The 25,770-nt window shown below is 41.3% G+C and overlaps 1 non-coding gene across 1 annotated transcript; it reads right to left on the reverse strand.

Moving 5' to 3' along the window:
- Positions 1 to 3,536: 3,536 nt before the first annotated feature.
- Positions 3,537 to 3,644, reverse strand: LOC112804879 (small nucleolar RNA R71). Its single transcript, XR_003203497.1, has one exon. It is a non-coding gene; the product is annotated as a small nucleolar RNA R71 (small nucleolar RNA).
- Positions 3,645 to 25,770: the final 22,126 nt, after the last annotated feature.

Below are 25,770 nucleotides of genomic sequence, written 5' to 3' on the forward strand. Positions count from 1 at the left end.
CTCCAAGAAGAGTCTCTACACGAAAATGCTTCATTGCTCAGCCCAAGCACACACCAAGTGGGCCCGGAAGTGGATTTTTATGTCTTTTACTCATCTCTGTACACCCTAGGCTACTAGTTTTCTATAAGTAGGACCTTTTACTATTGTATTTTCATCTTTGGACGTCTAGTTCTTAGATCACATCTGGGTAGCTACCTTTGTTTTGATGCTATCTTAGATCATTGGGAGGCTGGCCATTCGGCCATGCCTAAACCCTGTACTTATGTATTTTCAACGGTGGAGTTTCTACACACCATAGATTAAGGTGTGGAGCTCTGCTGTACCTCGAGTATTAATGCAATTACTATTGTTCTTCCATTCAATTCCGCTTGTTCTTGTTCTAAGATATCACTTGTTCTTCAACTTGATGAATGTGATGATCCGTGACACTCATCATCATTCTCACCTATGAACATGTGACTGACAACTACCTCTGTTCTACCTTCGATTGGGTGAATATCTCTTGGATTCCTGATTGCACGATGCATGGTTGATCGCCTGACAACCGAGTGCTCGCCTGACAACCGAGCCAACCATTCCGTGAGATCAGAGTCTTCGTGGTATAGGCTAGAACTGATGGCGGCATTCAAGAGAATCCGGAAGGTCTAACCTTGTCTGTGGTATTCTGAGTAGGATTCAATGATTGAATGACTGTGACGTGCTTCAAACTCCTAGCAGGCGGGGCGTTAGTGACATACGCAAAAGAATTGATGGATTCTATTCCGGCCTGACCGAGAACCGACAGATGATTATCCATGCTGTGACAGAGCATAGGCGACGTAATCACTGAGAGGATGGGAGGTAGCCACTGACAACGGTGAAACCCTACATAAGCTTGCCATGGAAAGGAGTAAGAAGGATTGGATGAAGACATTAGGAAAGCAGAGAGACGGAAGGGAAGGCATCTTCATGCGCTTATCTGAAGTTCCTACCAATGAATTACATAAGTACCTCTATCTTTATCTTTATGTTTATTTCGTTCATCACCATATCCATTTGAGTTTGCCTGACTAAGATTTACAAGATGACCATAGCATGCTTCATACTAACAATCTCCGTGGGATCGACCCTTACTCGCGTAAGGTTTATTACTTGGACGACCCAGTGCACTTGCTGGTTAGTTGTGCGAAGTTGTGTAATGCCATGGTATTGAGCTACCAAGTTTTTGGGGTTCATGACCGGGGATTATGTGAGTTGTGAACAAGTATTGTTCATAATTTTGCGCACCAAGTTTTTGGCGCCGTTGCCGGGGATTGTTCAAGTTTTGAGCAAGCTTTTGGTCCGGTAACATCAGTGCCAAGATCCGGCAACAGCACCAAGTTTTTGGCGCCGTTGCCGGGGATTGTTTAGTTTGGACAACTGAAGGTTCATCTTGTTGCTTAGATTAGGTATTTTTTTTTCGAAATTCTTGAAGATGAATTCTAGAGTTTCATGATGATTTGTTGAGATCTGGCTGGCTGAGAAGCCATGTCTAATCTCATTGGACCGAGGTTTCAACTTATCACCACAAGAGCTTGTTGATTTTTTATCAATCTTGCTTTTGGAGCAGTGATCTGCTAAGGCTTGGCTGGCCTTTGGCCATGTCTAGTGTTTTGGACCGAAGCTTTCTTTGAAAGCTTGGCTGGCTGTGAAGCCATGTCTAATTCCTGGACCGGAGTCTTAGACTAGCATTGCACTGATTCCTGGAATTCTCATTAAGAATTTTGATATCTTTTTTTTCACTTAATTTTCGAAAAACACAAAAAAATCAAAAAAATCATAAAAACAAAAAATTTCTTGTTTAAGTCTAGTGTCTCATCTTAAGTTTAGTGTCAATTGCATGCATTCATTCATGTGTCCTTAAGGATCTTCAAGTAATTCTTGATGATTTTCTTACTCTGATCTTTGAATTCTATTGACTTGAGTGTTTTGTGTGTCTCATATGCATTTTCATTTTGTTAGTGTCAGCAGTATACAAACTGCTAAGTTTGGTGTCTTGCATGCATTGTTGTTTAATTCTTGTTGCATTTTGATTTTTCCTTATTATTAAAAAAATCCAAAAATATTTTTAATTTGTGTCTTCTCAAGTCAATGATACAGAGAATTGAAGATTCAGAACATACAGCAGAGGAATTACACAGAAAAAGCTGGGCGTTCAAAACGCCCAGTGAAGAAGGATAGACTGGCGTTTAAACGCCAGCCAGGGTACCTGGTTGGGCGTTTAACACCCAAAAGGGTATAGTTTTGGGCGTTAAACGCCAGAATGTGCACCATTCTGGGCGTTTAACGCCAGGATGGCACAAGGGGGAAGATTCTGTTTTTCAATGCAATTTTTTTTCAAGTTTTTAAAGTTTTTCAAAATCAAATCTTTTTCAAATTATATCTTTTCAATCATATATTTTCAAAATCAATTTCTTTCCGTTTTCAAAGATACTTACTATCAATTAACGATTTGATTCAACATTTCAAGTATGTTGCCTTTTCTGTTGAGAAAGGTTTAATGTTTGAATCATATCTTTTCCTGTTAGTCAAGTTTTTAATCTTCAAAATCAAATCTTTTTAAAATGTTTTTCAAATCATATCTTCTCAATCACATCTTTTTAAAACTAATCATATTTTCTTAACCACATCTTTTTCAAAATAATTTTCAATCAAATCTTCTTGATTTCTAATTTCAAAATCTTTTTCAAAAAAAATCATTTTATTTCTTTCCCACTTTCATTTTCGAAAATTAAGTAATGTTTTTCAAAAATGTTTTCAAATTTTTTACTTAATTTTCGAAAATCACTTCCCTTCTTCTCATATCCTTCTATTTATGGACTAACATTATCCCTTGATGCAAAATTCGAACTCCATCTCCTTTGATAAGTTCGAATTTTCTACTTCTGTCTTCTACTCTTCTTTTCCTCTGACACCTAAAGGAATCTCTATACTGTGACATAGAGGATTCCACATTTTCTTGTTCTCTTCTCTTTCATATGAGCAGGAGCAAAGATAAAGGCATTCTTGTTGAAGCTGATCCTGAACCTGAAAGGACCTTGAAGAGAAAGCTAAGAGAAGCCAAAGCACAACTCTCTTTAGAGGACCTGACCGAATTCTTCAAAGAAAACGAACACATGGCAGCCGAAAACAACAATGACAACAATGCAAGGAAGGTGCTGGGTGACTTCACTGCACCTACTCCCGATTTCTATGGGAGAAGCATCTCTATCCCTGCCATTAGAGCAAACAACTTTGAGCTTAAGCCTCAACTAGTTTCTCTAATGCAACAGAATTGCAAGTTCCATGGACTTCCATTGGAAGATCCTCATCAGTTTTTAGCTGAGTTCTTGCAAATCTGTGACACAGTCAAGACTAATGGGGTTGACCCTGAGGTCTACAGACTTATGCTATTCCCTTTTGCTGTAAGAGACAGAGCTAGGACATGGTTGGACTCTCAACCTAAAGAAAGTCTGGACTCTTGGGAAAAGCTAGTCAATGCCTTCTTGGCAAAGTTCTTTCCACCTCAAAAATTGAGTAAGCTTAGAGTGGAAGTCCAAACCTTCAGACAGAAGGAAGGAGAATCCCTCTATGAAGCTTGGGAAAGATACAAACAATTAATCAGAAAGTGTCCTTCTGATATGCTTTCTGAATGGAGCATCATAGGTATTTTCTATGATGGTCTCTCTGAACTATCCAAGATGTCTTTGGATAGCTCTTCTGGAGGATCTCTTCATCTGAAGAAGACGCCTACTGAAGCTCAAGAACTGATTGAAATGGTTGCAAATAACCAATTCATGTACACTTCTGAAAGAAATCCTGTGAACAATGGGACTAGTCAGAAGAAAGGAGTTCTTGAGATTGACACTCTGAATGCCATTTTGGCTCAGAATAAAATATTGACCCAACAAGTCAATATGATTTCTCAAAGTCTGTCTGGAATGCAAAATGCACCAAGCAGTACTAAGGAAGCTTCATCTGAGGAAGAAGCTTATGATCCTGAGAACCCTTCAATGGAAGAGGTGAATTACATGGGAGAACCCTATGGAAACACCTATAATCCTTCATGGAGGAATCATCCAAATCTTTCATGGAAGGATCAACAGAGACCTCAACAAGGTTTCAATAACAATAATGGTGGAAGAAACAGGTTCAGCAATAGCAAGCCTTTTCCATCATCTTCTCAGCAACAGACAGAGAGTTCTAAGCAGAATACCTCTGACTTAGCAACCATGGTCTCTGATCTAATCAAAACCACTCAAAGTTTCATGACTGAAACAAGGTCCTCCATTAGAAATTTGGAAGGACAAGTGGGTCAGCTGAGCAAGAAAATTACTGAACTCCCTCCTAGTACTCTTCCAAGCAATACAGAAGAAAATCCAAAAGGAGAGTGCAAGGCCATCAACATGGCCGAATTTTGGGAGGAAGAAGAGGCAGTGAACGCCACTGAGGAAGGCCTCAGTGGACGTCCACTGGCCTCCAATGAGTTCCCCAATGAGGAACCATGGGAATCTGAGGCTCAAGAACCATAGGCGTTATTCAAAGCAACGCCAAGCAATCCTGGGGAGCTAGTTTAGAGCCTCGAGCACGTTGCTGGCCTAGAGATGAGGGGCGTGTTTGAGGACAACGCAGGCAAACAACGCTGAATGGAAAACTTGGCCCAGGAAAAGGAGATGCACGTTGCCAACGCCAAGTTATGAAGGCGTGTTCCTTGGCAACGTAGCAAGCAACTTTGGCACCAAAGGGGAGCTCGAGCACGTTGTTGAGCTAGGAACCATGGGCGTGTTCCTTGGCAACGCATACAAGCTAGGATTATGGGCACACGAGAGCGTTGCCAACGCCACTTTCATTGGCGTGTTCTAAGGCAACGCCAGGAATGGTTGCTTGGCTAGGTACCAAGTGTTGGATGCCAACCAAGTTGCCAACGCCAGGAAGGGTGCCAATCAAGTTGCCAATGCCAGGAAGGGTGCCAATCACGTTGCCAACGCCAGGAAGGGTGCCAACCACATTGCCAATGCCAGGAAGGGTGCCAACCACGTTGCCAACGCCAGGAAGCATAGGCGTGTTCAAGGACAACGCCAAGCAACAAGCATAGAGCCTTGAGGAAGGCTCGAGCACGTTGCCAACGCCAGCTTCCAAAGGCGTGTTTGAGGGCAACGCAGCAAGCAAAATGTGGCAAGGAAGCTCACTTGAAGAAGCACTCGAGCACGTTGCCAACGCCATCTTCCAAAGGCGTGTTTGAGGGCAACGTGACAAGTAAAACTGAAGGCTAGAGATGAGCCCTGGAGGGGGCACGGGCACGTTGCCAACGTGCTAGCAAGGAGGCGTGTTTGGCAACAATGCCAGCCTCATGTCTCTGCTTTGGGAGGCTAGGCACGTTGCCAACGTGGGAGAATGGGTGCGTTTTTGGCAACAACTTGGCAGCTTGACCTTACCTTCTTTGAGGAAGCATAACTTGAGCTAGGAAAGTCCAAATGAGGTGATTCCAATGGCATTGGAAAGAAGACATCAAGAGCTTTCCAATGATGTATAATAGTCCATATTGAAGCAGAGGATTGACACCCAAATTCTGGGCTACATTTAGCATGAAAGTAGAGGAAGAGCAAGTTGTTAGCAACAACTTGGGCTAGCAACGCCCAAGTCTGAAAGTTCACTCCCAGGAAAATGTGATGCACGTTGCCAACGTGCATTAAGGCTAGCGTTATTGACAAAAACGCCAAGCCATTGGGCCAGAAGCATGATGAATGAACTCTTCCTTTCCAAGTCTAGCAACACTTCTTCCAATTGAGCCAAGAATTCAACAAAGAGGAAGCCCATATTGCTAACCCAATTAAAGATCTTTGAAAGAGTTTTGGGACTAATATAAATAGAGATTGAGTTTGTACTTTGAGGGGACTTTTTGACACTTAGACTTTTTAGACTCTTAGCACTTTTATTTTGAGAACTCTCTAGCACTTCCGGGAGGATACCCGGAGAGCTATTTTGGTTCTTCTTGGAACTTTTCTTCTTCACTTTGAAGCTTTAAGCATTTCCTTATTCTTCTTCATCTTTCTTTACACTTAGTTTAATTTTGGTTTATGGCAATTGTTATTGAAATTGGAGCTATGACTCACTAAACCCCACTTTCATTAGGGGGAAGAGCTCTGCTTGTTTGAATGTATTGATGAACTCATCTTTTCCTCCTCAATTCTAGTGGTTAATCTAAAGAGGGAACTCTTGTTCTTCAAAGATTCAACCACCATCGAGAGAGGGGTTAATCTATATGAATTATGTGGTGAATTTGAGGAATGAGCCACATAATTCAGTTTAGAGTTCATCCTTTCATGATTTCCTTAATCAATACACCTTGGTTGGTATGTGAGATGTAACTTTCCTTGGTTGAGATTATGGGAGTTGTGTGGCTGGATTAGAATTGAGCTTCATCTCTTCTCATGAACAACTAGATCACGAGAGTGGCAATTGGTTATGTTGAGAGAAATTGAATCACCAAGAGATTGGGATTCAATTACCCATTTGCCATGGATCTATACCCATGATTGAGAAGGACTTGACTAACATCAATTCATGAAAACTTGCATCTCTGATCCCTAATGATCCGCTCCACCATTAATTCTTATTTCTTTTGCTTCTAGTTGTTTGACTACCCATAACCCAATTCCCTTCTACATTCTGTCAATTTACTATTCTTGTTATCTACATTCTGTTCCTTTAGTTCTTGCTATTTACTCTTATGTTCTTTAAATTTCTGCAACCTTTAATTCCTTGCAATTTAACTTTTATGTCATTTAAGTTTCTTGCATTTTAAGTTTCCGTTATTTACTTTCACTTTATTTCTCTCTTCTAGTTCTTTACATCCTTTGCCATTTAAATTCTTGCAATTATGTTCAAAAATCAAAATGCTCATGAAATCAAAACTATGTTTGCTTGACTAAATCTACCATTTAACTAAAGTTGCTTAATCTACCAATCTCCGTGGGATCGACCTCACTCTTTGTGAGTTTTATTACTTGATACGACCCGGTATACTTGCCGGTTATACGTGAAATCTCATTTTTACGTATCAGACCATAGAGATTCCATTGGACTTACTTCTGCCATTCATGAGCTCTGATGAGTATTCTTCCTCTGAAGAGGATGAGTATGTCACTGAGGAGCAAGTTGCTAAATACCTTGGAGCAATCATGAAGCTAAATGACAAGTTATTTGGAAATGAGACTTGGGAGGATGAACCTCCTTTGCTCACCAAGGAACTGGATGACTTGTCTAAGCAGAAACTGCCTCAAAAGAGACAGGATCCTGGGAAGTTTTCAATACCTTGTACCATAGGCACCATGACCTTCAAGAAGGCCTTGTGTGACTTAGGGTCAAGTGTAAACCTCATGCCTCTCTCTGTAATGGAGAAGTTAGGGATCTCTGAGATGCAAGCTGCAAAAATCTCACTAGAGATGGCAGACAATTCAAGAAAACAAGCCCATGGACTTGTAGAAGATGTTCTGGTTAAAGTTGAAGACCATTACATCCCTACTGATTTCATAGTCCTAGAGACCGGAAAGTGCATGGATGAATCCATCATCCTTGGCAGACCCGTCCTAGCCACAGCAAAGGCTGTGATTGATGTTGATAGAGGAGAGTTGATCATTCAAGTGAATGAAGAATCCTTGGTGTTTAAGGCTCAAGGATATCCCTCTGTCATCATGGAGAGGAAGCATGAAGAGCTTCTCTCAAAACAGAGCCAACCAGAGCCCCCACAGTCAAACTCTAAGTTTGGTGTTGGGAGGCCACAACCAAACTCTAAGTTTGGTGTTGAACCCCCACATTCAAACTCTAAGTTTGGTGTTGGGAGGTTCCAACATGGCGCTGAGTATCTGTGAGGCTCCATGAGAGTCCTCTGTCAAGCTACTGACATTAAAGAAGCGCTTGTTGGGAGGCAACCCAATGTTATATTTTATCTATTTTATTTTGTTATTTTTTCTTTTTTTTGTAGGTTGATGATCATGAGAAGTCACAAAATCAATGAAAAAAGCAAAAACAGAATGAAAAACAGGAAGAAAAACAGCACACCCTGGAGGACGCACCCACTGGCATTTAAACGCCAGTGAGGTTAGCTGTTGGGCGTTTAACGCCCAGTCTGGCACCATTCTGGGCGTTTAACGCCAGAAAGGGGCACCAGACTGGCGTTAAACGCCAGAAAGGGGCAAGAAGCTGGCGTTAAACGCCAGAAATGGGCACCAGTCCGGCGTTTAATGCCAGAAATGGCTAAAAATGTGATTTTTTTTGCCATTTGGTGCAGGGATGACTTTTTCTTGACACCTCAGGATCTGTGGACCCCACAGGATCCCCACCTACCCTACCACTCTCTCTCTCTTCTTCACCCATTCACCAATCACCTCAACACCTCTTCCCAAAAACCCTTCACCTATCAAATCCCATCTTTCTCTTCACCACTCAGATCCATCTTTCATAAAATCCCACCTACCTCACCATTCAAATTCAAACCACTTTCCCTCCCAAACCCACCCTCAAATGGCCGAACCCTCCCCTCCCCCTCTCCTATATAAACCCTCCTTCACTCCTTCATTTTCACACAACATACACACCACTTCTCCCCTTCTTGGCCGAAAATTAAAGCCATTCCCTTTCCCCTCACTTCTTCTTCTTCTACTCTCTTCTTTCTTCTTTTGCTCGAGGACGAGCAAACATTTTAAGTTTGGTGTGGTAAAAGCATTGCTTTTTGTTTTTCCATAACCATATATGGCATCCAAGGCCGGAGAAACCTCTAGAAAGAGGAAAGGGAAGGCAAAAGCTTCCACCTCTGAGTCATGGGAGATAGAAAGATTCATCTCAAGGGTGCATCAAGACCACTTCTATGAGGTTGTGGCCTTGAAGAAGGTGATCCCCGAGGTCCCTTTTTCACTCAAAAAGAGTGAATATCCGGAGATCCGACATGAGATCCAAAGAAGAGGTTGGGAAGTTCTTACCAACCCCATTCAACAAGTTGGAATCTTGATGGTTCAAGAGTTCTATGCCAATGCATGGATCACCAAGAACCATGACCAAAGTGTGAACCCGAATCCAAAGAATTATCTTACTATGGTTCGGGGGAAATACTTGGATTTTAGTCCGGAAAGTGTGAGGGTGGCGTTCAACTTGCCTATGATGCAAGGAGATGAACATCCTTACACTAGAAGGGTCAACTTTGATCAAAGGTTGGACCAAGTCCTCACAGTCATATGTGAAGAGGGCGCCCAATGGAAGAGAGATTCAAGAGGAAAGCCGGTTCAATTGAGAAGGCATGACCTCAAACCCGTGGCTAGAGGATGGTTGGAGTTCATCCAACGCTCAATCATTCCCACTAGCAACCGGTCCGAAGTTACATTAGACCGGGCTATCATGATCCATAGCATCATGATTGGAGAAGAAATAGAAGTTCATGAGGTTATAGCCCAAGAACTCTATAAGGTGGCAGACAAGTCCTCTACCTTAGCAAGGTTAGCCTTCCCTCATCTCATTTGTCACCTCTGTTATTCAGTTGGAGTTGACATAGAGGGAGACATCCCCATTGATGAGGACAAGCCCATCACTAAGAAAAGGGTGGAGCATCAAGAACACTCCATCATCCTCCATGAGATTAGAGAAGATCAAAGACTCATGAGAGAGGAGCAACAAAGACAAGGAAGAGACATTGAGGAGCTCAAGCACTCCATAGGATCTTCAAGAGGAAGAAAGAGCCGCCATCACTAAGGTGGACCCGTTCTTTGATTTCCTTGTTCTTTATTCTTCTGTTTTTCGAATTTTATGCTTATGTTTGTCCATGTTTGTGTCTTGTGATCATTAGTATCTTAGTATCTATGCCTTAACGTTTTGAATGTCCTATGAATCCATCACCTTTCTTGAATAAAAACGTGCTTAAATTGAAAAGGAAAGAATTGCATGAATTTTGAATTTTATAACAGTTTAATTAATTTGATGTGGTGGCAATGTTTTTGTTTTCTGAATGTATGCTTAAACAGTGCATATGTATCTTGAATTTGTGGTTCATGAATGTTGGCTCTTGAAAGAATGATGAAAAAGGAGACATGTTACTGAAGATCTGAAAAATCATTACAATGATTCTTGAAGCAAGAAAAAGCATTTCTATTCAAAAAAAAAAAAGAAAACGAAAAAAAAGAGAGAGAAAAGAAAGAAAAATAAAGTTGTGATCCAAGGCAATAAGAGTGTGCTTAAGAACCCTGGACACCTCTAGTTGGGGACTTTAGCAAAGCTGAGTCACAATCTGAAAAGGTTCACCCAATTATGTGTCTGTGGCATGTATGTATCCGGTGGTAATACTGGAAGACAGAGTGCTTTGGGCCACGGCCAAGACTCAATAAATAGCTATGTTCAAGAATCATCATACTCTACTAGGAGAATCAATAACACTATCTGGATTCTAAGTTCCTAAAGAAGCCAATCATTCTGAATTTCAAAGGATAGAGTGAGATGCCAAAACTATTCAGAGGCAAAAAGCTAAAAGCCTAATTAATACTAATCTTCATAGATGTTTTTGGAAATCATTGCATATTCTCTTCTTTTTATCTTATTTGATTTTCAGTTGCTTGAGGACAAGCAACAATTTAAGTTTGGTGTTGTGATGAGCGGATAATTTGTACGCTTTTTGGCATTGTTTTTAGTATGTTTTTGGTATGATCTAGTTTGTTTTTAGTATATTTTTATTAGTTTTTAGTTAAAATTCACTTTTCTGGACTTTACTATGAGTTTGTGTGTTTTTCTGTGATTTCAGGTGTTTTCTGGCTGAAATTGAAGGACCTGAGCAAAAATCTGATTCAGAGACTAAAAAGGACTGCAGATGCTGTTGGATTCTGACCTCCCTGCACTCGAAGTGGATTTTTCTGGAGCTACAGAAGCCCAATTGGCGCGCTCTCAACGGCGTTGGAAAGTAGACATCCTGGGCTTTCCAGCAATATATGATAGTCCATACTTTGCCCAAGATTTGATGGCCCAAACCGGCGTTCAAAGTCACCTTCAAGATTTCCAGCGTTAAACGCCGGAACTGGCACCCAAATGGGAGTTAAACGCCCAAACTGGCACTAAAGCTGGCGTTTAACTCCAAGAAGAGTCTCTACACGAAAATGCTTCATTGCTCAGCCCAAGCACACACCAAGTGGGCCCGGAAGTGGATTTTTATGTCTTTTACTCATCTCTGTACACCCTAGGCTACTAGTTTTCTATAAGTAAGACCTTTTACTATTTTATTTTCATCTTTGGACGTCTAGTTCTTAGATCACATCTGGGTAGCTACCTTTGTTTTGATGCTATCTTAGATCATTGGGAGGCTGGCCATTCGGCCATGCCTAAACCCTGTACTTATGTATTTTCAACGGTGGAGTTTCTACACACCATAGATTAAGGTGTGGAGCTCTGCTGTACCTCGAGTATTAATGCAATTACTATTGTTCTTCCATTCAATTCCGCTTGTTCTTGTTCTAAGATATCACTTGTTCTTCAACTTGATGAATGTGATGATCCGTGACACTCATCATCATTCTCACCTATGAACATGTGACTGACAACCACCTCTGTTCTACCTTCGATTGGGTGAATATCTCTTGGATTCCTGATTGCACGATGCATGGTTGATCGCCTGACAACCGAGTGCTCGCCTGACAACCGAGCCAACCATTCCGTGAGATCAGAGTCTTCGTGGTATAGGCTAGAACTGATGGCGGCATTCAAGAGAATCCGGAAGGTCTAACCTTGTCTGTGGTATTCTGAGTAGGATTCAATGATTGAATGACTGTGACGTGCTTCAAACTCCTAGCAGGCGGGGCATTAGTGACAGACGCAAAAGAATTGATGGATTCTATTCCGGCCTGACCGAGAACCGACAGATGATTATCCATGCTGTGACAGAGCATAGGCGACGTAATCACTGAGAGGATGGGAGGTAGCCACTGACAACGGTGAAACCCTACATAAGCTTGCCGTGGAAAGGAGTAAGAAGGATTGGATGAAGACATTAGGAAAGCAGAGAGACGGAAGGGAAGGCATCTTCATGCGCTTATCTGAAGTTCCTACCAATGAATTACATAAGTACCTCTATCTTTATCTTTATGTTTATTTCGTTCATCACCATATCCATTTGAGTTTGCCTGACTAAGATTTACAAGATGACCATAGCTTGCTTCATACTAACAATCTCCGTGGGATCGACCCTTACTCGCATAAGGTTTATTACTTGGACGACCCAGTGCACTTGCTGGTTAGTTGTGCAAAGTTGTGTAATGCCATGGTATTGAGCTACCAAGTTTTTGGGGTTCATGACCGGGGATTATGAGAGTTGTGAAAAAGTATTGTTCACAATTTCGCGCACCAGTCTGCAAGCATCTTGATGTGGGCCCTTGGCCTTAGTTGAGGTAGTTATCAAACTCCTTGGGCTTTGCTCAGTTTGCTGGAAGAGTTTGAGTGAGGCAGTAGTCACATTAGTTAGGATATTAGTGTGATTAATGTCATGTGCAAATCCTAGCTCGAAGACGTTAGTGACACCAACTTGGTCACTAACGTCCCAAAATCCCTTAGAAGCCCACGTTAATGGTGGCATTAATGGCACTAACCTGGCCACTAACACCACTCATTCTCCACCATTACTGGCGTTAGTGACATCAACGTCACCACTAATGCCAGGCCTTGCCCTTTCTTCCACATTAATGCCCATGTTAGTGGCATTAACGTGGCCACTACCGTGGGCTTCCTTGCCTTGCTTTAGCCCATCGAAGATGTTAGTGACATTAACACCCTTACTAACGTCACAAGGCTCCCTTCTTCCATATTAATGGCTCACATTAGTGGCACTAACGTGGCTCTTTCTTCCCTTGAGCTCCTCTTCGATCACGTTAGTGGTGTTAAATTCACCATTAACATCCGAAGTTGCCTCTCTTTCATGTTAATAGCTCACGTTAGTGGGACTAATGTGCCCATTAACTTGGCTCATTCTTCCCTGAGCCTTCCTTCGCGTATGTTAGTGGCACCAACGTTGCCACTAACGGCTCTTCTCTTCCTCTTGCCTACGTTAGTGCCCACGTTAGTGGCACTAACGTGGCCACTAATATGAGTCTTATCTACTTCTTCTTCCTGAAATCAATCAAACAATTTGCATCAAAGCCTTGCTCTAACAATAAGATAATGTATCATTCATTGCATCATTCAATCCTTGCATTATTCTCATCAAAATGTTTAGAATTCACAATGTTTGATTGAATCAAGATATGAATGTATAATCAACCAAATACTTGCTTATTGCCTAAGAAAATGCATGAAACTATCCTAAAACATACACAAAATGGCTTGTGAAACTAGCCAAGATGCCCTAGCATCACAAATAACTCACTAGAAATGGCAGACAAATCAATAAAGAAAGCATATGGCTTAGTAGAGGATGTATTAGTAAAGGTTGAAGACATTTACATCCCTACAAATTTCAGAATCTTAAATACTAGAGAAGATGATAATGAATCCATCATCTTTGGAAGACCTTTCCTAGCCACTGCCAATGCTATCATTGATGTAGCTAAGGGAGAACTGATTCTACAACTAGGGGAGGATCACATCTTGTTCAAGATGCCTCACCCCAACTCTCCCTCTGAGAAAAAGAGAGATAATTGTGCAACACTTAGTGTTCCAACCATTTCTTTCAGTGCAGAGATTTACTAGGTCCCCAAACATCAATTATAAGTTTGGGGTTGTGATGCAAATGCATATTTGCATTATTAGTTAGTTAGTTTAGTTAGTTTTAGCTTAATTTCACTCATTTTCTCTAAATAAACAAGTCCTTTTATGAGTTTTGTTTCCATGCATGATGATATCAAGGAACATGTTAATTCTAGCCAAATTCATGCAAATGTTTTAAGGAATGCATATATGAATGAGTATGAATGAATCTCATGGAATTGGTGCATGAATTGGTAAGACTTTGAAGCTATTTCCTTTGTTGATGATAGGTGATGAAACAAGGAAGCATGGAAGCAAGAAGGATGCAAGCTGGGCAAGAAGTTGGCGTTGCCAACTTGGAATCCACGTTGCCAACTTGGGATTGGAGTTGCCAACTCCACAACACAAGGCAAGATTGGCAACCCTGGAGGCAACCAAGGCAAGAAGTTGGCGTTGCCAACTTAGGATTGGCGTTGCCAACGCCACACACAATCACACCAAGCAAGATTGGCAACCCTGGAGGCAACCAAGGCAAGAAGTTGGCGTTGCCAACTTAGGATTGGCGTTGCCAACGCCACACACAAGCCACAAGCAAGCAAACTTGGCCCTGGAAGCAAGGTTGGCGTTGCCAACTCTAGAACCAAGTTGCCAACGCCACACACAAGCCACAAGCAAGCAAACTTGGCCCTGGAAGCAAGGTTGGCGTTGCCAACTCTAGAACCAAGTTGCCAACGCCACACACAAGCCATGAGCAACAAGAACAATATGCCAAGATGCAAGAAGCCATCAACAATTCAGCTATGGAACATGAAAAAGCCATGGAGAAAGTGATACAAGAACAAGCTCAACTAAGGATAGAGCAAGCTCAGCAAAGAGAACTTCTCCATAGGTTGGATGCTAGACATGAAACACTCTACAGAGATTTCAATGAAAACAGAATGTTCAAGGAAGCCAGGCACAAGGACAGACTTGACTATGACATATGCACCCAAGAAAAGCTTAGTTACCTCTGCTCCACACCCCCATTGATCAACCCACAAATCAAATGTTTTAATGAGGCTCGGAAGATATTTGAACAGCAAGAACTAGCAAGGGTGAGATTCAATCAACAGAGGCTACAGGAGACAATGATAAGCTCAGGAATTTGGCAAAAAGAAGATCCAAAGGGGAATGCAACGACACAACAACAAGGAGAAAGGAGGAGCAAAAAGAAAGAAGATCCAAAAGGAGATGCAGCAACACAACAACAAGGAGAAAGGAGAAGCAAAAGAAAGAAGATCCAAAAGGCAAAGGAAACAAGGAGAATCAAGCAAAGGAAAAGGGACATGAAGACTAAAGGTGGTGAAGTTCCTATGTTTTCTTTATGTTTATTAAATAAAGAAGATGTATGTCTGAAATATGGTATACCTTCTAGGATGCATTTTCTTTTGAAGCATTGTCTTTTATGTTGCCCATTCCATGCATCACCACTCACAGATTTGGAATGGTTGCTTGTCTTTAATACTTTTACTTGTCATTGGAATAAAAGATGTAGTTTGAGCAAGAACAGAGAGAAATCTAGTTTAAAAAGGATCATGTTGTCCCATAGGAAAAGTGCTAGTATATTTATTGTGAAAGAATCAAGGTTCAATGAACTCAAAAGAATGCTTGCTATACAAGACTAGTTTGGTTAAGGATCACAAAGACTTTAACAGTAAAAGCACAAATAACCTTGACAATAAAGAAAATAGAGTACAAAGAATGAAAGGCTAGGCATCAATGACAAAATTTGGATATGTGTCTGTGGTGATTGATGTTAAGAGATATACTTGGGCTAGTAAATCCGAGGGGTGCTTCATCACCCGGTAACTTGAGTTAACTAACTCGGGATTATCGATTGAAAACCCACAATCAAGAGTAGCTCTATAACAGAACATTTAGCAACCCAAAGAGGTGCTGGACACCACTATCCAAACAAAAATTTCAATGTTATATGCCTGTGACTGAATGTGTTAAGGAAAGAGGCTTGAGTGAGTAAATCTTTAAGAGTGTCTCAACACTTAACAACTTGAACCAACTGGTTTGGGATTGTTGATTGAAAGCTTATGCTAAAGAGCCGCCTTAAGACAAGATTTCGAGCTTAATTGAAAAAAAAAAAAAAGAGAAAAAAGAAATAAGCAAAAAAAATTGGTTCAAGGATCATGTGCTAAGGTATGAAAGAAGTCTAGTGAAGTTAACCAATTTAGTAGTGAAGCAAGCATTTTAATTGAAAAAGTTGAATAGTTGTGTTCAATTACAATAAATTAATGACCACACAAGTGAGGATGACATGCTCAATGAGAAATTACTCTCTGGAAGAACATTCAAGTCTTACATCTTAAATCTTGTGACAAAGTCCTTTATATTTTGCTTGAGGACAAGCAATACTTTAAGTTTGGTGTTGTGATGCAAGTGCATATTTGCTTATTAGTTAGTTAGTTTAGTTAGTTTTAGCTTAAATTCACTCATTTTCTCTAAATAAACAAGTCCTTTTATGAGTTTTGTTTCCATGCATGATGATATCAAGGAACATGTTAATTCTAGCCAAATTCATGCAAATGATTTAAGGAATGCATATATGAATGAGTATGAATGAATCTCATGAATTTTGCTGAATTGGTAAGACTTTGAAGCTATTTCCTTGTTGATGATAGGTGATGAAACAAGGAAGCATGGAAGCAAGAAGGATGCAAGCTGGGCAAGAAGTTGGCGTTGCCAACTTGGAATCCACGTTGCCAACTTGGGATTGGAGTTGCCAACTCCACAACACAAGGCAAGATTGGCCCTGGAGGCAACCAAGGCAAGAAGTTGGCGTTGCCAACTTAGGATTGGCGTTGCCAACGCCACACACAATCACACCAAGCAAGATTGGCAACCCTGGAGGCAACCAAGGCAAGAAGTTGGCGTTGCCAACTTAGGATTGGCGTTGCCAACGCCACACACAAGCCACAAGCAAGCAAACTTGGCCCTGGAAGCAAGGTTGGCGTTGCCAACTCTAGAACCAAGTTGCCAACGCCACACACAAGCCACAAGCAAGCAAACTTGGCCCTGGAAGCAAGGTTGGCGTTGCCAACTCTAGAACCAAGTTGCCAACGCCACACACAAGCCATAGCAAGCAAACTTGGCCCTGGAAGCAAGGTTGGCGTTGCCAACTCTAGAACCAAGTTGCCAACGCCACATACAAGACACAAGCAAGGAACTTGGCCCTGGAGAAGCAAAGTTGGCGTTGCCAACTTGAAGCTGGCGTTGCCAACGCCCACACAAGGAACTTGGCCTGGATTTGGAGCCTCGAGCACGTTGCCAGCCTAGAGATGAGGGGCGTTTTTGAGGACAACGCAGGCTAACAACGCCAAACAATCAAGCTTGGCCCTGGAAGAAAAGGAGCTGGCGTTGCCAACTCAAGATGGGCGTTGCCAACGCCACACAACCAAGCAACAAATGAAGCCATGGAAGAAAAGGAGCTGGCGTTGCCAACTCAAAATGGCGTTGCCAACGCCACACAAGAAAGTTTGGCCAGGCACCAAATTTTGGTGCCAACCAGGCTGCCAAACGCCCATTGGCGCACCAACCAGGCTGCCAAACGCCCAATGGCGCACCAACCAGCGTTCTAAACGCCCATTGGCGCACCACTCACGTTGCCAACGCTGGATGGGCGTTGCCAACGCCAAAACAAGGCAGCCTGAACATGTCCACTTCAATGGAAGATATCTTGAGCTACAGAGATCCAAATTGAGTACTTCCAGTTGCGTTGGAAAGCTAACATTCAGAGCTTTCCAACCATATATAATAGTCCATGGTGGAGCACAAGATTGGAGCCAAACCAGAGTCATCTTTAGGCCCTAAAAACAAGAACATGAAGTGAAATTCAAGAAAGCTAGAGATTGGCCTGGGGTGTGGGTCGAGCACGTTGCCAACGTGCCACAAGGGGGGCGTGTTTTGCAACAACGCCAGCCCCAAGTCCTTGCCTTGGGAGAGTGATGCTCGAGCACGTTGCCAACTTGGGGTTGAGGGTGCGTTATTCACAACAACTTGGCAACAACTTGGCAGCTTGACCTTACCTTCTTTGAGGAACCATAACTTGAGCTAGGAAAGTCCAATTGAGGTGATTCCAGTGGCATTAGAAAATAGACATCAAGAGCTTTCCAATGATGTATGATAGTCCATATTGAAGCTGAAGGTTGACACTCAAATTCTGGGCTACATTTAGCATGAAAGTAAGGCCAAGAAGAGGAAAAGCAAGTTGTTGGCAACAACTTGGGCTAGCAACGCCCAAGTCTCATACTTCATGCCCAGGAAATTGTCCTGCACGTTGCCAACGTGCATTTGGCCTGGAGTTAGTGCCAATAACGCCCCAATGGGCCAGAAATGATGAATGACTCTTCCCTTCCAAGTCAGCAACACTTCCAATTGAGCCAAGAATTCAACAATGAGAAGCCCACATTGATAACCCAATTAGATCTTGAAGAGTTTTAGGAGTAGTATAAATAGAAGAGATTGATGTACTTGTAGGGGACTTTTACTTTTACACTTTTACTTTACTTTTTACACTTAGTCATTTTACCTTTTTAGCACTTGTATTTGGAAACACTTTTGGAACTTCTCTTCTTGAATTTTTTTCTTAATCTTCAAGCATTTACTTATTCTTCTTCATCTTTCTTTGAAATTTAGTTTAACTTTGATTGATGGCAATTGTTGTTGAAATTGGAGCTATGATTCACTAAACCCCTTTCATTAGGGGGAGGAGCTCTGTTGGTTGGAATGAATTGGTGAACCCATCTTCTCTTTCTCAATTTTAGTGGTTGATCTAAAGAGGGAACTCTTGTTCTTCAAAGATTCAACCACCATCGAGAGAGGGGTTAATCTATATGAATTATGTGGTGAATTTGATGAATGAGCCACATAATTCAGTTTAGAGTTCATCCTCTCATGATTTCCTCAATCAACATACCTTGGTTAGTATGTGAGATGTAACTCTCCTTGGTTGAGATTTTGGAAATTGTGTGGCTGGATTAAAATTGATCTTCATCTCTTCTCATGAACAATTAGATCACGAGAGTGGCAATTGGCTATGTTGAGAGAGATTGAATCACCAAGAGATTGGGATTCAATCACCCATTTGCCATGGATCTATACCATGATTGAGAAGGATTTGACTAACATCAATTCATGAAAACTAACATCTCTAATCCCTAATGATCCTCTCTATCATTAACTCTCATTTCTCTTGCTCTAGCTATTTGATTACCCAATTCCCAATCCCTTTCTACATTCTGTCTATTTACTACTCTTGTTATTTACATTCTGTTCATCTACTTCTTGCCATTTACTTTATGTCTTTAAATTCTGCACCTTTAATTCTTGCCATTTACCTTTGATGTTATTTAAGTTTCTTGCAATTTAAGTTTCTGTCATTTACTTGCACTTCATTTCTTTATTCTAGTTCTTTACATTCTTTGCCATTTAAATTCTTGCAATTATGTTTAAAAATCAAAATGCTCATGAAATCAAAACTATGTTTGCTTGACTAAATCTACCATTTAACTAAAGTTGCTTAATCTACCAATCCTCGTGGGATCGACCTCACTCTTAGTGAGTCTTACTACTTGATACGACCCGGTATACTTGCCGGTTGTACGTGAAATCTAATTTTTACGTATCAAGTTTTTGGCGCCGTTGCGGGGATTGGAAAGATTGACAATGATTAAGTGAAAGGTGGTTTAGATTAAGCATTTTCTTTTGTGTTTTCATTAAGCCCACTAACTGTTTGATACTTTGTTTCACTAACTCCAATTTCATCTAATTTTAGCGTGTTGCATTTGTGATTTTGGTTCTGTTTGTGTATGTCAGGAACAAGTAGACGTGATATTGAGGACGAGAGAACCCGCCGAAGGTTAAGGAGAGCAGAAAGAGGAAAGTTCATAGTTGGTGAAGAAGGGTCAGAGGAATCAGAGGGAGAAGATCAAGTCATGGATGATGAGATGCAAAACCCTCCTGGAGGGGTCAACAATAATGGTGGACAAGCTAGAAGGGTGTTATCATCATTTACTATCCCTGATCCAAGACATTGTGGGAGTAGTATTGCTACACCAAATGTTCAGGCCAATAACTTTGAGCTAAAACCTCAGCTCATCACTTTGGTACAGAACAATTGCTCTTATGGAGGGGGACCTCTTGAAGACCCAAATCAACATCTCTCTGTTTTTCTGAGATATGCAACACAGTGAAGACAAATGGAGTGCATCCAGATGTTACAAGTTGTTGCTATTTCCGTTCTCTTTGAGGGATAAAGCTACTCAATGGCTAGAATCATTCCCCAAGGAAAGCCTCAATGATTGGAATGAAGTGATGGGCAAGTTTCTAGCAAAGTTCTACCCACCTCAAAAGATATCAAGTTGAAGACAGAGGTCCAGACTTTTAGGCAAATGGAAGGGGAGTCATTGTATGAAGCCTGGGAAAGGTATAAAGCACTAATGAGAAGATGCCCCCCTGACATGTTTAGTGATTGGGTTAAGCTCCAAAACTTCTATGAAGGCTTAAGCTTTGAAGCAAGGAAGGGACTAGATTACTCATCAGGAGGATCACTCAACATGATGAAAACTGCCGAGGAGGCCCAAGACCTCATTGAGATTGTGGCAAATAACCAATACTATTACTCATCAGAGAGGCAACACAATCCGCCCCCAAAGAAAGGTGTAATGGAGCTTGAAGGTGTTGATGCTATCTTGGCACAAAACAAGTTAATGCACCAACAAATCCAACAACAAATGGAGATGATAACAAAGAGAATGGATGGTTTGCAACTTACGGCAGTGAACACAACAAATCAACCATTGCTTGAATGGAACCAAGGTGAAGGGACCAATGTTGAACAACCACAAGAACAAGTTCAATACATGCAGAATACTTCAAATTCTCATGATGATTTCATGGAGATACATACAACCCATCTTGGAAAAATCATCCCAATCTTAAGTGGGGTGAAAATCATTGGCAAAAGAATAGCAACCACAACCAAAACCGTCACATAAGCAACCAAAATCACCATGCCAACAACACTAACCAATATAGAAAACCACAAAACACATATCAACCACCCCATCATAACTCACAAACCCACCAAAATAACTTCTCTGCACCAACATCCAACACACAGAATTACCACACTAATCCACCCAACAATTTCCAACAACAATCACCCCCCATCATACCCCCAATTGACCATCATGAGACTAGAATTGCAAGTCTTGAAGCTACCTTGCAAGCACTTGCTCAAACCACTCAAGCCTTAGCTAAGGGACACAAGGAACATGAGGTCATCATGAAGAACATTGAGAGACAAGTGGGACAGCTAGCCAAACAAGCCGAGAGACCAACCAATGTTCTTCCAAGTGACACAATACCCAACCCAAGAGAAGAATGTAAGGCTCTGCAGTTAAGGAGTGGCAAGGTAGTTGGTGAAAGTTCAAATAAAGAAGCAACAAAACCCAAAGAGCAAGACACAGTGGAGAGGCAAGATGAAGAGAAGGCTTCAACATCTAACAAAAGCAAGGAGGTTGTCAAGCCACAAGGCAATCCACCAAGTCAAGGAGGCAACCGTGATGGCAAGGAGGGTATGAATTCACAAAAAGAAAACAAAAATGAAGGAGTGAAAGCTTATGTACCCAAGCTTCCATACCCAACTAGGATACACAAAGGAGCAAAAGACCAACAATTCCCAAGGTTCTTAGAGATCTTCAAGAAACTTGAAATCAACATCCCATTGGCAGAGGCTCTAGAACAAATGCCATTATATGCAAAGTTTCTTAAGGAATTGATCACCAAGAAGAGAAGTTGGCAAGAAAAAGAAACCGTGATTCTCAATCAAGAGTGTAGTGCCATCATTCAACAAGGGTTACCTCCAAAACTCAAAGACCCTGGCAGCTTTCTCATACCTTGCACGATTGGGAGCATGGCTGTTGACAAATCACTTTGTGACCTGGGAGCAAGCATTAACTTAATGCCACTTACCATGATGAAGAAAATGATGATTGAAGAGCTCAAACCCACAAGGATGTCACTTCAACTTGCTGACAGATCCATCAAAGTACCAAATGGAGTAGTTGAGAACCTCTTGGTGAAGGTGGGAAACTTCATATTCCCAGCTGATTTTGTGGTCCTAGACATGGATGAAGAGGGAAATAATTCAGTCATTCTTGGTAGACCCTTTTTGGCTACAGCTAGAACAATCATAGATGTGGAAAAGGGAGAGACGATTTTCAGGGTGCATGATGAGCAAATGACCATAAATGTCTTCAAAGCAATGCAACACCCTGTTGAGAAAGAAAGTTGCATGAGGGTTGATGTAGTAGATTCTTTGGTTGAAGAAGTGCTTGACACAAACCATCAAATGAAACAAGAGGAAGTCCATAACATCAAGGGACAAGAAGAAAACACGTTGGAAGCATCAAAGGAACCAAGTGAAGCCACCAAAGAAGAGGCACCACAACAAGAGTTGAAACCACTACCCCCTCATCTTAAATATGCATTTCTTGGTGAGAAAGATAGCTTCCCAGTGATCATCAACTCCACATTGAATGAAGAGGAAGAAGAGAAACTCCTTGTGGTTTTGAGAGCTCACAAAGAGGCGTTGGGGTGGACCATTGATGACTTGAAAGGCATAAGCCCTGCTGTATGTATGCACAAGATACTCTTAGAGGAGGGTTCCAAACCGGTGGTACAACCTCAAAGAAGATTGAATCCCACAATGAAGGAGGTTGTTCAAAAGGAAGTTCTGAAGTTGTGCAAGGCTGGGATCATTTACCCTATATCTGACAGCCCATGGGTTAGTCCAGTGCAAGTAGTACCTAAGAAAGGAGGCATGACTGTCATTGTTAATGAGAAGAATGAGCTTATTCCAACACGAACAGTGACAGGATGGAGGATGTGCATCGACTATAGGAGGCTGAATGATGCCACACGGAAGGATCACTTCCCTCTACCTTTCATTGATCAGATGCTTGAAAGGTTGGCTGGCCATGCTTATTATTGTTTTCTTGATGGATATTCTGGGTATAACCAGATTGTGGTTGACCCCATGGATCAAGAGAAGACATCCTTCACTTGTCCCTTTGGAGTTTTTGCATATAGGAGAATGCCATTTGGACTTTGCAATGCCCCAGCTACCTTTCAAAGATGCATGCTATCAATCTTCTCAGACATGGTAGAAAAATTCATTGAGGTCTTTATGGATGATTTCTCTGTTTTTGGTGATTCCTTCAATACTTGCTTGCACCATCTTACCTTAGTCTTGAAAAGATGCCAAGAAACAAACTTAGTCTTGAATTGGGAGAAATGCCATTTCATGGTACCCGAAGGCATTGTTCTTGGTCATAAAATTTCAAGAAAAGGTATAGAGGTTGACAAGGCAAAAGTAGAAATTATAGAAAAACTTCCTTTGCCAACTAGTGTGAAAGCTGTTAGGAGTTTCTTGGGGCATGCTGGATTTTATAGGAGATTCATCAAAGATTTTTCAAAAATAGCAAAGCCACTAAGCAATTTGCTGGTGGTAGACAATCCTTTTATCTTTGATGATGAATGTAAACATGCTTTTGAAACTCTAAAGGCTAAGCTCACCACAGCACCAATCATCACACCCCCAACTTGGGGACTACCCTTTGAACTCATGTGTGATGCAAGCAACCTTGCAATTGGTGTTGTGTTGGGGCAGAGGAAGGAAAAGAGGCTTCATGTTATCTACTATGCAAGTAAGGTATTGAATGAAACTCAAAGAAACTACACCACAACAGAGAAAGAGTTACTAGCCGTGGTGTATGCCTTTGATAAGTTTAGACAATATTTGATTGGATCTAAAGTCTTAGTGTATACTGACCATGCTGCCATTAAGTATCTTATGTCAAAACAGGATGCCAAACCAAGGCTAATTAGATGGGTGCTACTCCTACAAGAGTTTGACATTGAGATCAAAGATAGAAAGGGCAGTGAAAATCAAGTTGCTGATCACTTATCAAGGGTACCACAAGATGAATGCCAAGACAACTTTCCATCAATAAATGAAGAGTTTCCAGATGAACATCTCTTGCAGATTCAACATGTCCCTTGGTTTGCAGACATGGCCAACTACAAGGCAGGAAGAATCATTCCACAAGAGTACACAAGACAACAAGTTAAGAAGCTGTTGCATGAGGCTAGGTTCTTCTTTTGGGACGAACCATTCTTGTTCAAAAGATGCCCAGATGGAATGATAAGAAGATGTGTGCCAGAAGGTGAGATGAAGGACATACTATGGCATTGTCACAACTCTAGCTATGGTGGTCATTTTGGGGCTGAAAGAACTGCTGCAAAGGTCCTTCAAAGTGGTTTCTATTGGCCTTCAATCTTCAAGGATGCTAGGGAGTTTGTGAGCCAATGCAATGAATGCCAAAGAACAGGGGGTTTGTCAAAGAAAAATGAGATGCCCCAAAAGTTCATTTTGGAAGTGGAACTCTTTGATTTGTGGGGAATAGATTTCATGGGACCTTTTCCTCCATCCTACACGTTCAAATACATCCTGGTAGCAGTAGAGTATGTCTCCAAATGGGTAGAAGCAATAGCCACCACCACATGTGATACCAACGTGGTCTTGCAATTCCTCAAGAAGAACATCTTCACAAGATTTGGAGTACCCAAAGGGCTTATAAGTGATGGGGGAAGCCACTTTTGCAACAAGCAACTCAATTCCTTACTCCACAAGTATGGTGTTACACACAAAGTAGCTACCCCATATCACCCACAAACCAATGGACAAGCTGAACTTGCCAACAGAGAGCTAAAAAGGATCTTGGAGAAAACTGTGGGAACAACAAGAAAGGATTGGGTTAGGAAGCTGGATGATGCACTTTGGGCATATAGGACAGCCTTCAAGACACCCATAGGAAAATCTCCATTTCAATTGGTGTATGGAAAGGCATGCCACCTCCCTGTAGAGCTTGAACATAAGGCTTTCTGGGCCACCAAACTTCTAAATCTAGATGCTCAAGCAGCAGGAGAGAAGAGGTTGCTACAACTCAATGAGCTTGAGGAGTTCAGATTGGAAGCATATGACAATGCCAAAATATACAAGGAGAGAGCAAAGAGATGGCATGATAAGAGGATCTCTCAAAGAACATTTGAACCAGGCCAAAAGGTGTTATTATTCAATTCAAGATTGAAGATCTTCCCTGGGAAGCTGAGGTCTAGATGGACTGGTCCATACACCATCACCAAAGTATCACCTCATGGCTATGTTGAATTGCTTGATGAAGCCTCAAAACAAACATTCACAGTCAATGGACATAGGGTGAAGCATTACTTTGGTGACCCTTGGAGCAAGGAAGAGAGTGTGCAACTCCTAACATGAGCAAAGAAGTTGCAATGTCAAGCTAAGGACAATAAACAAAGCGCTTCATGGGAGGCAACCCATGCACAGGGAGTCTTTTATTTTCATGTTTTAGTAACCAATAATGATCAAGTAGATTAGTACATGGTGTATGCAAGGCACTAAGTTTGGTGTGGCCAATCTTGAAGTAATGGCAAATGTGTGTTCTATAACACTTAGCCACAAACTAAGTTTGGTGTCCATACATACACGAAAATGCTAAGCTATGAAAGTTTTGTCATCTACTTTAGTTATAAAATAAAAAAAAAAAAAAAAAAACGTGAAAAAAGCATATAATGTAGGTAAAATACTAAGTTTGATGTGGCTACCTTTGAAATTAATTCCATAGAACACTTAGTCACAAACTAAGTTTGGTGTCTTTACTTACATTATTAATGCTAGGAAAATTAGATTAGGGAATCAATTCATAATTTTTTAATTTTAGCTTAGTTAATTTTGCATAGGAATATCATCATAAGCTTTTAGCTATTAATATCACTTTAAGAATCTCAAGCCTTTGGCATTTTGTTGCAGGAAAGAAAGAAAGAAGTGATGGGGAATCTTGGAAGCATATAATGAAAGAAGGAAAGAAATGATGGGGAATCTTGAAGAAAGATCACGGATAGATAAGGAAGGGTAGTCACATGAATTTTGAACTT

This window comes from Arachis hypogaea, chromosome 5 (genome assembly GCF_003086295.3).
Source record: "Arachis hypogaea cultivar Tifrunner chromosome 5, arahy.Tifrunner.gnm2.J5K5, whole genome shotgun sequence".
In the NCBI taxonomy this organism is placed as follows: domain Eukaryota; kingdom Viridiplantae; phylum Streptophyta; class Magnoliopsida; order Fabales; family Fabaceae; genus Arachis; species Arachis hypogaea.